The sequence below is a fragment of the Schistocerca serialis genome, chromosome 1 (genome assembly GCF_023864345.2).
Source record: "Schistocerca serialis cubense isolate TAMUIC-IGC-003099 chromosome 1, iqSchSeri2.2, whole genome shotgun sequence".
Lineage (NCBI taxonomy): Eukaryota > Metazoa > Arthropoda > Insecta > Orthoptera > Acrididae > Schistocerca > Schistocerca serialis.
In genome coordinates, this window is record NC_064638.1 from 355,516,136 (window position 1) to 355,529,817 (window position 13,682).

Sequence of the window (13,682 nt, forward strand, 5' to 3'; positions counted from 1 at the left end):
AAGCACCACACATTGGAGGGCCCTCTCGCCGGAGCAGGAAGCCATGCGTCATAGGGCTGTGGCCTATTCGAAGCCGCGTGAGGAGAACCTCGTCCCGTCGATGGGGCTGGAAGGAAGTACACCACACACGCGTTGTGGGCTTGACTATACGGAGCTTATTGTCAGTCACTTCCAGCCACTCATCCTCCCACCGACGCATGACTCGTGAGCTCAACAGCGAGGTGAGTGCGTGCATGGGGATAGCACACTGAGATACTTGTAGTTCGAGACACGCCTCCTTGGCTGCGAGATCCGCCCTTTCATTCCCAGCAATGCCGATATGCCCCGGAACCGAGCAGAAAGCTACAACCTTCCCCAGTCGCTGTAGTCGGAGGAGGGCATCCTGGATGGTCTGGACTATTTTGTCCGCCGGATACAAACGTTGCAATGAGTGAATGGCACTGAGTGAATCGGAACAGACAAGAAATTTAGGAGAGGAAGAAAGTCTCATCTGCTCCAGTGCCCGCAAGATCCCAGACAATTCTGCATCAAAGACAGTAAAAGTCTGAGGCAGTCGGACCTTGAGGACACGATCCGGAGAAACAACTGAGCAACCCACGGAATCCCCTTGTTTCGACCCATCCGTAAAAACAGCTACATAGTCGTGGTGCTCAGATAAAATGGCAGAAAATGCTGCATTAAAAACGCTGGCAAGAGTGCAATCTCTCTTGTACTGCAATAAATCTAAAATCACACGGGTCCTCTTCAGTAACCAGGGTGGCAGGCGGTTAAAACCCAGGATTTGGGGTTGTACAGACTCCACACCGAGGGACTCAAGCACACGTTGCACTCGGATCCCAAACGGCAACGTAGCCCGGGGGCGGCGGGAAAAAAGGCGGTCCAGAGGTGGATGGGCAACAAGATGGCGAGCAGGCGAGCCGGGAGCTGCAATAAACTTACAAGTTTGGCGCACCAGCAGGAGCTGCCGCCGGATGGTAAGTGGCGGTTCGCCAGCGTCAGCACAGAGGCTGGGTACGGGACTGGTCCGATAAGCACCCGTGGCCAGTCGAATCCCAGCATGGTGAACAGCGTCAAGGATCCGCAAATAAGACGGCCTCGCTGACCCATATACTGTGCACCCATAGTCCAGCCGTGAGCGCACGAAAGCTCGATAAAACTGAAGGAGACGCGCCCTGTCCGCTCTCCGACCTGTGGCTGAGGCACTTGAGGATGTTCAGTGCCTTCAGCGTTCTGGCTTTCAAGTCACGTAGGTGTGGCAACCATGACAACCTGGAGTCAAAAATTAGGCCCAGAAACCGCACTGTGTCTCTAAAATGTAGGACAGTATCCCCCATATGCCAGGCAGGCAACGTAAAAAGACGACGAGAACGATTAAAATGAACACAAACACACTTATCGGCAGAAAACCTAAAACCCGTCTTTGCAGCCCACTCCTCTTACCGCCGCACTGTTAGCTGCAATTGACGGCTCGCGGATGCAACACTAGAGGAGGAACAGAAAACAGCAAAGTCGTCCACAAACAAGGAGCACTGTACTGGACTCCTCACTGTAGACGTTATACTGTTTATGGCTATGGCAAAGAGGGTAACGCTTAAAACACTGCCCTGGGGGACACCGTTCTCTTGCTCAAAGCGATCAGACAGTGTGTTACCAACGCGGGTCCGAAAAAACCGCTGAGACAGGAAAGACCGAATGAAAATGGGGAGGCGGCCACGAAAGCCCCATTGATGCAGTTGTGCAAGAATACAGTGTCTCCAAGTAGTATCATATGCCATACTGATATCAAAGAAGATACCGATACAGTGATGCTGATGGAGGAAAGCCTGCTGAATAGCCGCCTCGAGGAGGGTCAGGTTGTCGACTGTGGATCGAAATTTTCGGAATCCACACTGAAAGCGGCTAAGGAGCTGTCTGGTCTCTAGCAGCCAGACCAGACGACGGTTGACCATCCGTTCCAGGGTCTTTCCGACACAGCTTGTCAAGGCGATACTACGATAACTACTGGGACATGTGCGCTCCTTTCCTGGTTTGAGGAGAGGGATGAGGATTGCCTCCTTCCACGAGGTGGGGAACACTCCTGTCTGCCATATGAGATTAAAACATTCGAGGAGGATTTCCTTTGACGCCGCTGGCAGATGTCGAAGCATGGAGTACCGGATGCGGTCGTAACCTGGTGCAGTGTCAGAAGTCTCAGTAAGAGCCGAGTCAAGTTCCCACATGGAGAAAGGGGAGTTGTAGGCCTCAGAACTGTTCGACCGAAAGTCCAAGTTCGCTCTTTCGACAGTCGCACGGTAGCGACGAAACGCTGGATCCTGGGTTGCAGTGGCAGTACTTTGTGCAAAATGCTCTGCCAGCGACTGAGCTATGGCTCTGGGTGTCGTTTGGAGGCATCCCTGGTTCAGGACTGCAGCTATTGGTAAATGGCTGCGTTTACCGGAAATCCTCCGGATGGCTTCCCATACCTTTGTGGAACAAGTGGAACGGTGGATGGAGTCCAGAAACTCCTGCCATGACCTTTTCTTGCTCTCTTTAATGACACGGCGTGCCCTGGCTCTCGTGATACAAAAGGCGATAAGAATGACCGCTGTTGGGCGGCATTTAAATCGGCGAAGAGCCGCACGCCTGTCCCGGATGGCTGAACGGCACTCTTCTGTCCACCAAGGCACAAGGCGCCGCTTAAGAGTGCCAGAAGACTGTGGTATGGACAGGTCAGCAGCATGGTGGATCACAAGCGTGATGTGATCCACCCATTCCTGTACGCTGTTTTGGCGGTCAAAGACAGCCAACCGAGTGAACAGTGGCCAGTTAGCCCTGCCAATCATCCACAATGGTGGCCGCTGCTCCAGCAATACACCATCCAGGAGATGAATGCGGATAGGGAAGTGATCGCTGGAATGTAGGTCGTCAATGACCTCCCAGTGAACGGAGTCAGTGAGGATTGGAGAGCAGAAAGATAGGTCAATGGCTGAGAATGACCCTGTAGCACTAGAGAAATGAGTCGGAGTACCTGTGTTGAGGATGCACAACACTTGAGATGTTAGGAGGCTCTCCAAAATTCGACCTCGAGCACAAAGAGAAGTGGAGCCCCACAGGACATGATGGGCATTGATGTCTCCCAGGAGGAGAAATGGGTGGGGGAGTTGGTCGATAAGGTCTGTGAGAGCCTCTAAGTTCACTGCATCCAGAGGGGGTAAATAAAGGGAGCAAACGGTAAGACTCCGACGGGAATAAATTTCAACTGCAACTGCTTGCAGGTCAGTATCCAGGGGGAGAGCAGAGGAGTAGTGGTCATTATCGACAAACACGGCGACTCCGCCTTTGGCCCTGTCTCCAGTCAGGTCATCTCGGCGATATAACGTATAGCCCCTTAGTACAGGAGCATCAGATGGTTTGAAATGCGTTTCCTGTAAACACAAGCACTGGGGGCGTTGCCTTGCTAGGAGGTTCAGTTCCTTCACATGTGCCCGGAATCCATTCATGTTCCACTGTATAATGGGAGCCATCGATCAGGGTGGAAGTACCTTCATTCTCACTTTCTGTTGGGGAGGAGAGCCCACAACAGGTGGAGGCTCAGTTTTGGGGCGAGATGATTGCCCCAGTCTGACATCAACCTCCATCGCCTCAGAAGAGGAGTCGAGAGAGACGTCAGAGAGAATGACATCCAAATCAGCAGACTGTAGAACGTCAGTCTCCTTTAGTGGGCGAGTCTTCACCTTTGTCTTTGGCTTCGATTTTCTGGCCTGAGGTGGCATTGGAGCCAAAACCTCAGAAGCAGTAGGGGGTGTGGCAGCACTGGGCAGTGCACAAGACTGGACCCGGGAAGGGGCAGGAAGTTCCATGATGTCAGCTACCACAGCCTGGTCAGAAGGCCGGGGGGAGCAGCAGGCTTCACAGGAACGGCAGCAGCACACGTACATTGACAAACACAGGTGCTAGTGCTGATAGTAGCAACCTCCGTTTGTGTAGCGGCATTGGTTTTCAAGACTGGCTGTTTGAGAACGGAAGAAAAGGAAGGAGCGAACGTGGGCGGCTGCAGGGACTTGTAAATTTTCTTCGCCTCACCATATGGGATGCGTTTTGTACTCTTAAGTTCCTGGATCTTCGGTTCCTCAAGGAAAACTCTGCATTCCCTACTCCACACAGGGTGATCCCCAGAGCAGTTGACACACTTGGGAGGAGAGGAGCAACTAACTCCCTCATGGGCGGCCTTACCACAATTCCCGCAAGTGGCTTCCCCTCTACAGCCAAGAGTAGTGTGTCCAAAGTGTTGGCATTCAAAACACTGCATGGGGTTGGGGTAATAAGGCCGTACACTGAGACGTAGGAAACCTACCTTCACATGCTCGGGCAATTTGGTGCTGTTAAATGTAAGGATAAATGAGTCAGTCTTTATGAGAGTACCATCCACCCGTTTCATAACGTGTTGCACATCGACAATTCCTTCCCGGGACCATTCAGCCTTCAGTTCGTCTTGGGGAATGTCAACGAGGTCTCTGCAAGTCACAACACCCTTGCTGTAGTTCAAGGTGTTGTGAAATTCAGTCTCTAACGCAAACTCCCCAAGAAATTGTGGCTTCTGAAGGTTCTGGACTTGCTGGAAGCTAGATGTTTCAACCAACAAGGTGCCATTTCGCAAGCGCTTTACAGATTTTAATGTGCCAGCAATACCTTCTAAGCCTTTCTGGATATACAATGGTGAAACTTTTTCGAAAATCCCATCTTTTCTTTTAATTATAAGAAACACATTCTGCGAAGCAGCATGCGTTCTGTTACTACTACCTGAATCAGGAGGACTGGCTACACGAGCCCTCTTGTGAGATTGGGTGTTAGAACCTACCAGCGGCCCACCCTTTCCGCTGGGAGGAGAAGAAGAGAAGTCCGAGGGTTCCATCTCGGTCCCACGAGCAGCTAGGGAACTAGGAGTCCACCTAGACAGAGCCCCGCGTGCCTAGGTAAGCCTTATACAACTGAGGTGCGGCAGGCTCCCCAGAGGTTGCCCGCGAACGACTGTTCCACCTCAACAGCCATGCATCTCATCAGCGCGCAGCACACCTTGAGATTGAGGGTTTTTTTTAAAGAGGTTTATTCCATCCTCGCGATCCGGGCGGTCAAGCCAAGATCCCCATTCCCTGAGTCACACAACGTTCCACCGCCGCGCCGCACAGTGGTCGCTGAAGTATGCTCAGAGCTTAAGGTGACAGGGGACTGGCGGCGCTTACCAGTCCCCAGCTCAGGAACCCCGGGGTTGCCAAGCCCGTACCCAGCAAATGAATGCTGAGCCCCTGGGGGCAAAGTGCAGTTGTTGGTTCAAATGGCTCTGAGCACTATGGGACTTAACATCTATGGTCATCAGTCCCCTAGAACTTAGAACTACTTAAACCTAACTAACCTAAGGACATTACACAACACCCAGCCATCACGAGGCAGAGAAAATCCCTGACCCCGCCGGGAATCGAACCCGGGAACCCGGGCGTGGGAAGCGAGAACGCTACCGTACGACCACGAGATGCGGGCAGCAGTTGTTGACGTCGAAGAATTACACTCAGGAGTTTCGCCCCAGGACACTTAAAGTACTACTCTCTGGCTCGTAGGGACTGGCTCTCAGCCCTGTTTAAGGAAAAGGCAGCATCAGTGTCTGCCACAGAAACGGGACAGGCAGCAGCAGCACTCACGCACTCGAAAGTGGATGAAGGGCAGCGTCCAGATCTCACAAGTCAAGCCTCCACCAGACCTACAGTGTCCTTCTAGCCAGGGTCGTTGTTCCCTAGACGATCGGAGACAGCAAGGTGTACCAAAGGTCGACCTCCATAGCCTCCACTCTTACTGGATAGCTGCAATTGACAGAAGGGCTGAACCTACATTCTGGGCCGTCAGCTATCAGCTTTCAACAGTCAGCAATGACATTTGTTAAGAATGGTAGGATATTTATGTTGGCGCTTCCCGTGCACTCTGCGGCAGTGGGGCTGCCTATGCCCTTCATGTGTCCTGATTTTACCTCGCTGTCAGCTCTCCTAGCGAGTTCAGACTTTCGGAACTACACGTTTCAAAGGCTCTTTTCTTCTGGCTCGACACCTGAGTACCTGAATGAAACGCCCTTCTAGACCCATAGGACAGGACAGGTAGTTTAAGTTGTGGAAATGGGCCAAAATAAGCGGCTGTCCGTTACACTCGAACATACAATCTTTTGTTTGATCAATCATTACAAGAGCCAAGAAAAAAACACACAGCTTTAGTTTTGGAATTTAATTAGCAGCTGGATGCGCCGTACGACCTCATGCCTTAAGGGCAAGACCACTTTAATTTAAAAAGGGCTGAATGCCAATAACTTATAGCTCAACCAAAATCAGAAATTTAAAAGGCAAAGCCTTATCTTAAAACAGTTCCTTAATTAGGCTGAAGGCCCAAAGAGTCTGTCACTTTAAGAGCAAACAACTTAAATTCAAAATCGGCTGAAGGCCCAAATAATCTGACACTTTAAGAGCAAAACAACTTAAATTCAAAGTGGGCTAAAAGCCCAACACTTAAGACTCAATAAAATTAATTTTAAAAATGCCAAAGGCTTTTACATAAAACAGTTCTTAATTTAGGCTGAAGGCCCAAACCATCTGACGCCTTAAGGGCAAAACAACCTTAATATAAAAATCGGCTAGACGCCACACAAGTACAAACAACAAGGACAAACAAGAAAAGGCTGTACACCCAAGAGCGCTCAGAAGTTCTGAGGGTCGGCCTGGAATTCAAACACTAACGCTCGCATAGGTGAGACAGGCAGTCGGCCCAACCATTGTTGATGCGACGACAGCCCAACTGACAGACAGTCAACGGACCCACCAACAAGGTAACCTCGCCGCAATATCCCAGCAGCCGACAACAAACTCCAAATGACACAATGTGAACAGTTGTGACTTGCTGGTAGATTAAGTCAAAACTCAACTTTCATGTCCAGGATAGGTGAGCCATGAACCTTGTAGGAATGGGAGCAGCACCACACACACTGACACTGCATATAGGCTGCCAGCGGGCCCGGCCAAAGTACACGTCACAGAGATTTCCTTGCTGCTCCACACCAACCAACCAACTGGCTCTGAGCACTATGGGACTAAACATCTGTGGTCATCAGTCCCCTAGAACTTAGAACTACTTAAACCTAACTAACCTAAGGACATCACACACATCCATGCTCGAGGCAGGATTCGAACCTGCGACCGTAGCAGTCGCGCGGTTCCGGACTGAGCGCCTAGAACCGCTAGACCACCGCGGCCGGCCAACCAACCAACTGCCCAGGCCCGGAAACGGTGAAAGGACCAAGTATACGTCGACCGATGAGACGACCAACCAACGGTCCTCCCACTCCAATCTCCCTCTGTCGGACAGTTCATGTGTCGCCAGTGGTCGGCGAGCACTGGCTGTTGGCGCCTCTCCAGCGCTCTGTCCCCCGACTTCACTGCTGCTGTGTCCCAACTGCACTGCTGGTCCATCCTGAACTGACTGCCAGACACACGACGACCCTTAAATACTATCGGTCGCTCCAGACATGGTACGACAGTGCACTTTTCGATACGTGCTGCTGCTGCCGGTCACGGGCAAGTAAGGCAAGAAGTTAGTGACGCCAGTAAATGGAATGATAAAACGAGGCGGCAGTATCGTAATAGAAGATGACAAACGGTAAATGAGATAAACGCAAGCTGTGCATACCTCATTGAAGTTGCAATGTACTTAGCATTTCTTGCGAAACTCTGCCTTGTCACTAGTATGACAGTATCCCTCGCCTTCTACACTTCACTTGCAGACTTCAGCACTTCGTCGTTCTCTCATACTTGCCACAATTCGCTCAGCATTTCCCCCTAGCTGGCAGTCTGCTGGTCATTGAAACAGGCAGTTCGCCTTCCTGGAGCCGCCAACTTGGACAAATTTTTAGTGTCCGCCAGTTATGTTGCCGTCAATCAGCATTTCCGTTCCATCAAATACGAAAAAATACAAACAAACTATCAGCATCGATTTATTGTGTCAACTGGACTTAACCACAAATTAATGATTGACAAAAAATAAATATTACTCTTTCATGAAAGCGCCTAAAAGATTATGAGAGCCGTAGAAGAAATCATGATGACAGGAGTCAGTGAACTAATTTACAATGGGAATAACAAGTCTTAAATTCAATAGAACTAGACCTTATTCAGGGAGAGTGCCAAAATAAAAGTGTGTTCAGTAGTATAGTGATGGCAACTGATGAGCACAGTTGACAGTCTACATTCCACACGAGAACACTAGTCATGGAGCCAAATAAGAGGAGGAGGAGTTCCTTGGGTGATGACTGGCTGCTCACAGTAGCAGTGGTCTAGTGTCTTCCAGATGGGGCTGCTGCTGGAACACGTGATGTAGATGCTAGTAGTTACTCTGCTTTGGAACTGCTTGTTGTGGCTCAGCATATGAACTACCAGAGAATGGCTGGACGCTGTCCTAAATACACATACGGAGGAGTGATATCTGCTCAACATTTGGATGGCACATGATTTGTGGAGGCAAAGTAGTACTTTTGAGCGTGGCACTGTTGTATGGGGTGCATGCATAGCTGATCTTGAGCTGATGGTAAAGCTAGCGCAGCATGTTTCTGTGGTGCTTCAGAACAGACTAGCGCATTTTGGACACAGTGCAGCTTGTTGTGGTTGCTACACCACGCCTGTCGTACATTACCATCTGGGTCTGCCAAGGAAATGTCTCCTGCAGAGCCAGAGCATGGGCAAATTGTAGAAGGCCTTGCATGTATCATCCATCTCCCCAGGGTAAAGATGGAGGACCCATATTGATGCGGGATGGAGATTCTGAGCCTCCTCCCCACCAAGGGAAGAGATGGTGGCTCCATCTCGCAGAATGTCTTTGGGGCATTGACAGGGTGTCAAAATTTATGAAATGCTTTGGAGACGTTGATGCTGTTTGTGGGTGTTGACATCATTGGAGGCTGAATAACGTCCCTGGAATCAGAGACCACATGGTCTGAAGAATCTGCCAGACACTGGTACGGACGGCCTGAATGTGACTGAAAAGCCGCAGGTGGCTCGGACAGGAACCCATCTGAAGCAGATGCAAAGAGAAAAAAGTATGTACAGTCTTAATTTGGACAGACCAGTCGCCATCGGTGGTAGGTTTGAGAGCTCATTCGCTTTGCATGAGGAGTCATTAGTGGAAGCTAGACCTGGGGTGTCCATAGGAAAGTCCATAGAAGAGTGAAACATCCCTCATGCCAATTCTGAGACACAATGTCCTTCGCCTCTCTGGGGGGCGACAGCTCATTGGGCTACAGAAAATATGTGGTCCTGTACTGGTGCCATGCCAGAAAGGGTGAGTAGCACACTCAAAGAATCTGTTAGCTCAGTGGCAGACCCATGCAGTGCAGGAACTAGTACTGGAACTGAAGCATCACTATGTGAACTTGTAGCACTGATAGTACTTAAACAGAAACTGACAGGCACCCAGAGCCATCAGTGTATAGCGGAGAAATACCATCATTGACCAGAGTGGATGCAGACACAGTGTATGTGCGTACATCAGGTACAGTAAACAAACCAAAAAACAAATCATTCTGCAGATGAAATAATCTTTCCAGAAAAGGAATGACTGCCGGAAGTGGCGCCACAGAGGAGTTCCATAACTTGCTGGAAGTATCTCAGTACTTCTTGCAAATTTTGTGTCGTACCCAGAGTGTGTTTGTCAGTGCAAAAGCACTTTCAAATGAATGGCACCAAGCATGTTGCACTCAGAGGCCATACGTTGGCCCTGTGGCGGTTGAAGTGCTGCAAGCTCCCAGTGCATTTACGATGGATGAGGAACGACACAGCTGACGTCATGGAAAGTGGAGTGTGCAGTCGAGCACTAAGAACAGGAAAGAAGAAAGGACAGTCAGGAATACCTGTGACGTGGAATTTTTATTGTGCGTATGAGCACTGAGGACTGGCCAGGACTATTGTGGACAATTGTGTCGTGGAAGGCATTAGGATGGGAATTTAACTGAACCTAAGGTAGCTTAGGATTATGTACATCAGTTTTAAAGACATTGAAAAATTTGATATGCGTGAGCACCAGGATGTGGTAAGAAAAAGCTCGTTGTCATGTGCCATCCTGAACTGTGGAGGCCACGACAATTTGGTCCAACCTTTTGATGAAGGTAGGCCATAGCTCTTTCTTCTCATTGAAGTCTTGAAACGGTGGAGCGAAGGTCATCTTCGCCTAAGCCAACGCCTCAAGAACAAGCTCTTGGTTGTGTTGAAGTTGTTGGATACCCTGGGGTAGAGCAGCGGGCCACTTTTTGTAGAAGGATTTCTGTTGTTACTGAAGCCAATATAAGTCATGCAGTACTTGCGCCGACTCGTCTGGTTTCTGCGTCGACATGCCAGAACGAAAAAACTTGCTTAGTACGCTGGCCCTTGTGCGGCGAAACGGCGCTTACATTCAAGAAAATGCCTGTGGATGCACTGTCAACACTGGGGGTGTAAACGATAGGTCAACGTCGTCGCTGTTGAGAAAAGGGATGCAACGAAACTAGAAAACATGAACCCTCGTCGCCAACATTGACGGAATGGAACGAACCATCAGCATTTGATATGTACTGGGTTGGAGGCACAAGAGAAACACAGTCCAAGCAAACAATGTAGATCAAGTTTATGAGAAAACATCTGAAGTTAAATCTCCTACATGGAGTAAGTTTTTATCCGTTAGACCAACGTCAGACAAACTGAAATAGAAAGTAAAAGTCAGTTCACTTTAAATTTGTGAGCTATACGAAAGAAAAACAACTTCTATCTGGGGTGTACAATACATCAGAAAAATTGAGTTCAACAAACAAAACACCCCATCACCAAAATTGATGTCTCCTACTTGATAGCACATACTCGATAAATGACTGTCTCAGATCGTAGTCAGTTAGTATTTATTTACATTTTAAACAAAAATGCAAAAATGCAAACAGTCACATTCAGCATTGCCTTAGTGCACCAACTCCACTTAACCACAAATAAATGACAGACAAACAATAAAGATCCACAAGAAGAAACATGATGATGAGAATCATTGAAATAGTTTATGGTAGGGATGGTGAGTCTCATATTTAATTAGCACTAGCCCTTATTCAGGATGTGCGACAAAGTCAAAGTATGTTCGCCAGTATAGTGACAGCAGCAACTGAGCACTGTTGACAGTCTATGTTCCATTCAAGAATATCAGTCTTGGAGCACCTAGTCCATAGAAGACCAAATACAGCTGGCTGCTTGTAGTGGCTGCGGTGAGGTATCCTGCAGATCGAGCTGCTGCTGGGATACATGGTGGAGATGCTGGTGGTCGCTCTCTTTGGAACTGCTTACAGTGGCTCAGCAAACTCAACTATCAGATAGTGGCTGGGCGCCGTCCTAAATACATGCTTGGCAGAGTGATATTTGCTCGACGCTTGGACAGCACATGGTTTGTGGAGGCAAAGTAGAGCTTCGGATTGTAGCAATATAATGCAGGATATGTGCGCCACTGGTCTCAAGGTTGGCGCCTCTCGTGCCGAAGCTAGAGCCCCATATCCCAAGTTGCTGGCTGAACAGAATATGAGTCTAGAGTCTAAGTCTCAGCAACACCTCATTCAATGCTTGGTGCTTTAGGGACCTATTGGGGACAATGGGATCTGTCTTGTCCCAGGCACTGTTCAGGGATAGTTTCATCAAGAGCAACTTGTATTACAATGCTCAATAGGATGTGCCATCAACCTGCAGAAACTATATGTACAGCTGGAGATAAAGAAGTTGTGGAAACGATTATTCATCAGTTTGGCTAAGTACACTAGGTCAAAAGTATCACATCGGAAACCGAGCGAGGTGGCGCAGTGGTTAGACACTGGACTCGCATTCGGAAGGACGACGGTTCAATCACGCGTCCGACCATCCTGATTTAGGTTTTCCGTGATTTCCCTAAATCACTCCAGGCAAATGCCGGGATGGTTCCTCTGAAAGGGCACGGCCGATTTCCTTCCCCATCCTTCCCTAATCCGATGAGACCGATGACCACGCTGTCTGGTCTCCTTCCCCAAACCAACCAACCAACCATCACATCGGAAACAGTGGATCTATGGATGTTTAGGAGCGTGGAAATCTCGCATACAGACGTACGACACAACTTACACCCAATCACCTGACCACATTCGAAGTCCATGAGTTCCGCGGAGCGCCCCATTCTGCTCTCACGATGTCCAATGAATACTGAGGTCGCTGATATGGAGTGCCTGGCAGTAGGTGGCAGCACAATGCACCTAATATTAAATGCATATGTTTCTGAGGGTGTCAAAATGGTTCAAATGGCTCTGAGCACTATGGGACTTAACTTCTAAGGTTATCAGCCCCGTAGAACTTAGAACTACTTAAACCTAACTAACCTAAGGACATCACACACATCCATGCCCGAGGCAGGATTCGAACCTGCGACGGTAGCGGTTGCGCGATTCCAGACTGTAGCGCCTAGAACCGCTCAGCCACCCCGGCCCGCTCTGAGGGTGTCCTGATACTTTTGATCACATAGTGTAGGAAGTCTACCTTCGCCGTTTTGGACTGTACTGTTTTCCTTGTAGTATTTCCAGTATGCAGCTCTTGTGTTCTACTAGTCGTTCATAGGAAGTGGTGTTGCAGTTGCAACCTGTCCTGGATCCTGGTGAATTGTGTTTCAACGATCTCTGTGTTCTGTGAATCGAATATTACGCTCAGCAGATACACCTCGTTGCAGCTGGGCTACAGTTTAGCCAGCGTCAAATCAACATGGACAGTCTTATGCAGCATGTGCTGCTAACTTGCAGTGTCTCGCATAGAAGTGCAATTTCATAGGCCAGACCTCTAAAGTTTCGTATGCGGAATCATTGATTGAAGAAAAAACTGTGCACCTTGCGCCTGACAGAATGGTCAGAGATAAAGCCTTGGCCAAGTGCAAAGCCAGTCTTGATGAAGTGCTTACAACTGCTCAGTCTTTCGAGGTCCTTCTGGCAGCGCAGCATGCTCTTAAAAATGAAATTCAGGTTTCAAAATGAGTTAGTCTGCATCTCAATCAATAGACAGCCGTAGCTTTCGAGTCATCATTCTCTATTTCTGCATCTAACTTTCAGTTGAGTTCAGGTCAGGAACGCCCTCTCTCCTCAGCGTCGCGACATTCTTCACGAAAGTCGATGTCCTGACTGCAGTAGCGGGCAGGCCGAAAGCAGATCCCTGTATCGTGCAGCGGACAGTTCCGTCCTGCATCAAGTGGCCCCACCACACAGTAGTGTGGCTTCCAGACACGTACTCGGCGGCGGCACGAGGGGAACCTTGCAGTCCACCCCATCGTGGCGGCGGAGCAGGCGACCCCCCTGCCACAGCGAAAGCTCACTTTGGACTTGATGCTGTTAGAACAGTGCGTGGAATTCCAGTTGGACACCGGCGCTGCTGTGTCTTTGCTCAGTGAGGACACATACCAGGGACTCAGCTTGCCTCTGCTGCGACAGTCCCAGCGCTGGAGCCTATCTAACTGCTGCAGGGCCATTCTCTCCTCAGAGAATTTCCGCTGGCAACTAACTACAAAAACGTCGAGCTCGTGCTAATCTTCTTAGTTGTGTGATCCCCTGTTTCACTAACGTTTGCACCTTAGACCCCTTTACCAGTTTTCGGTTCAAAGTAGACATTCTTTTTATC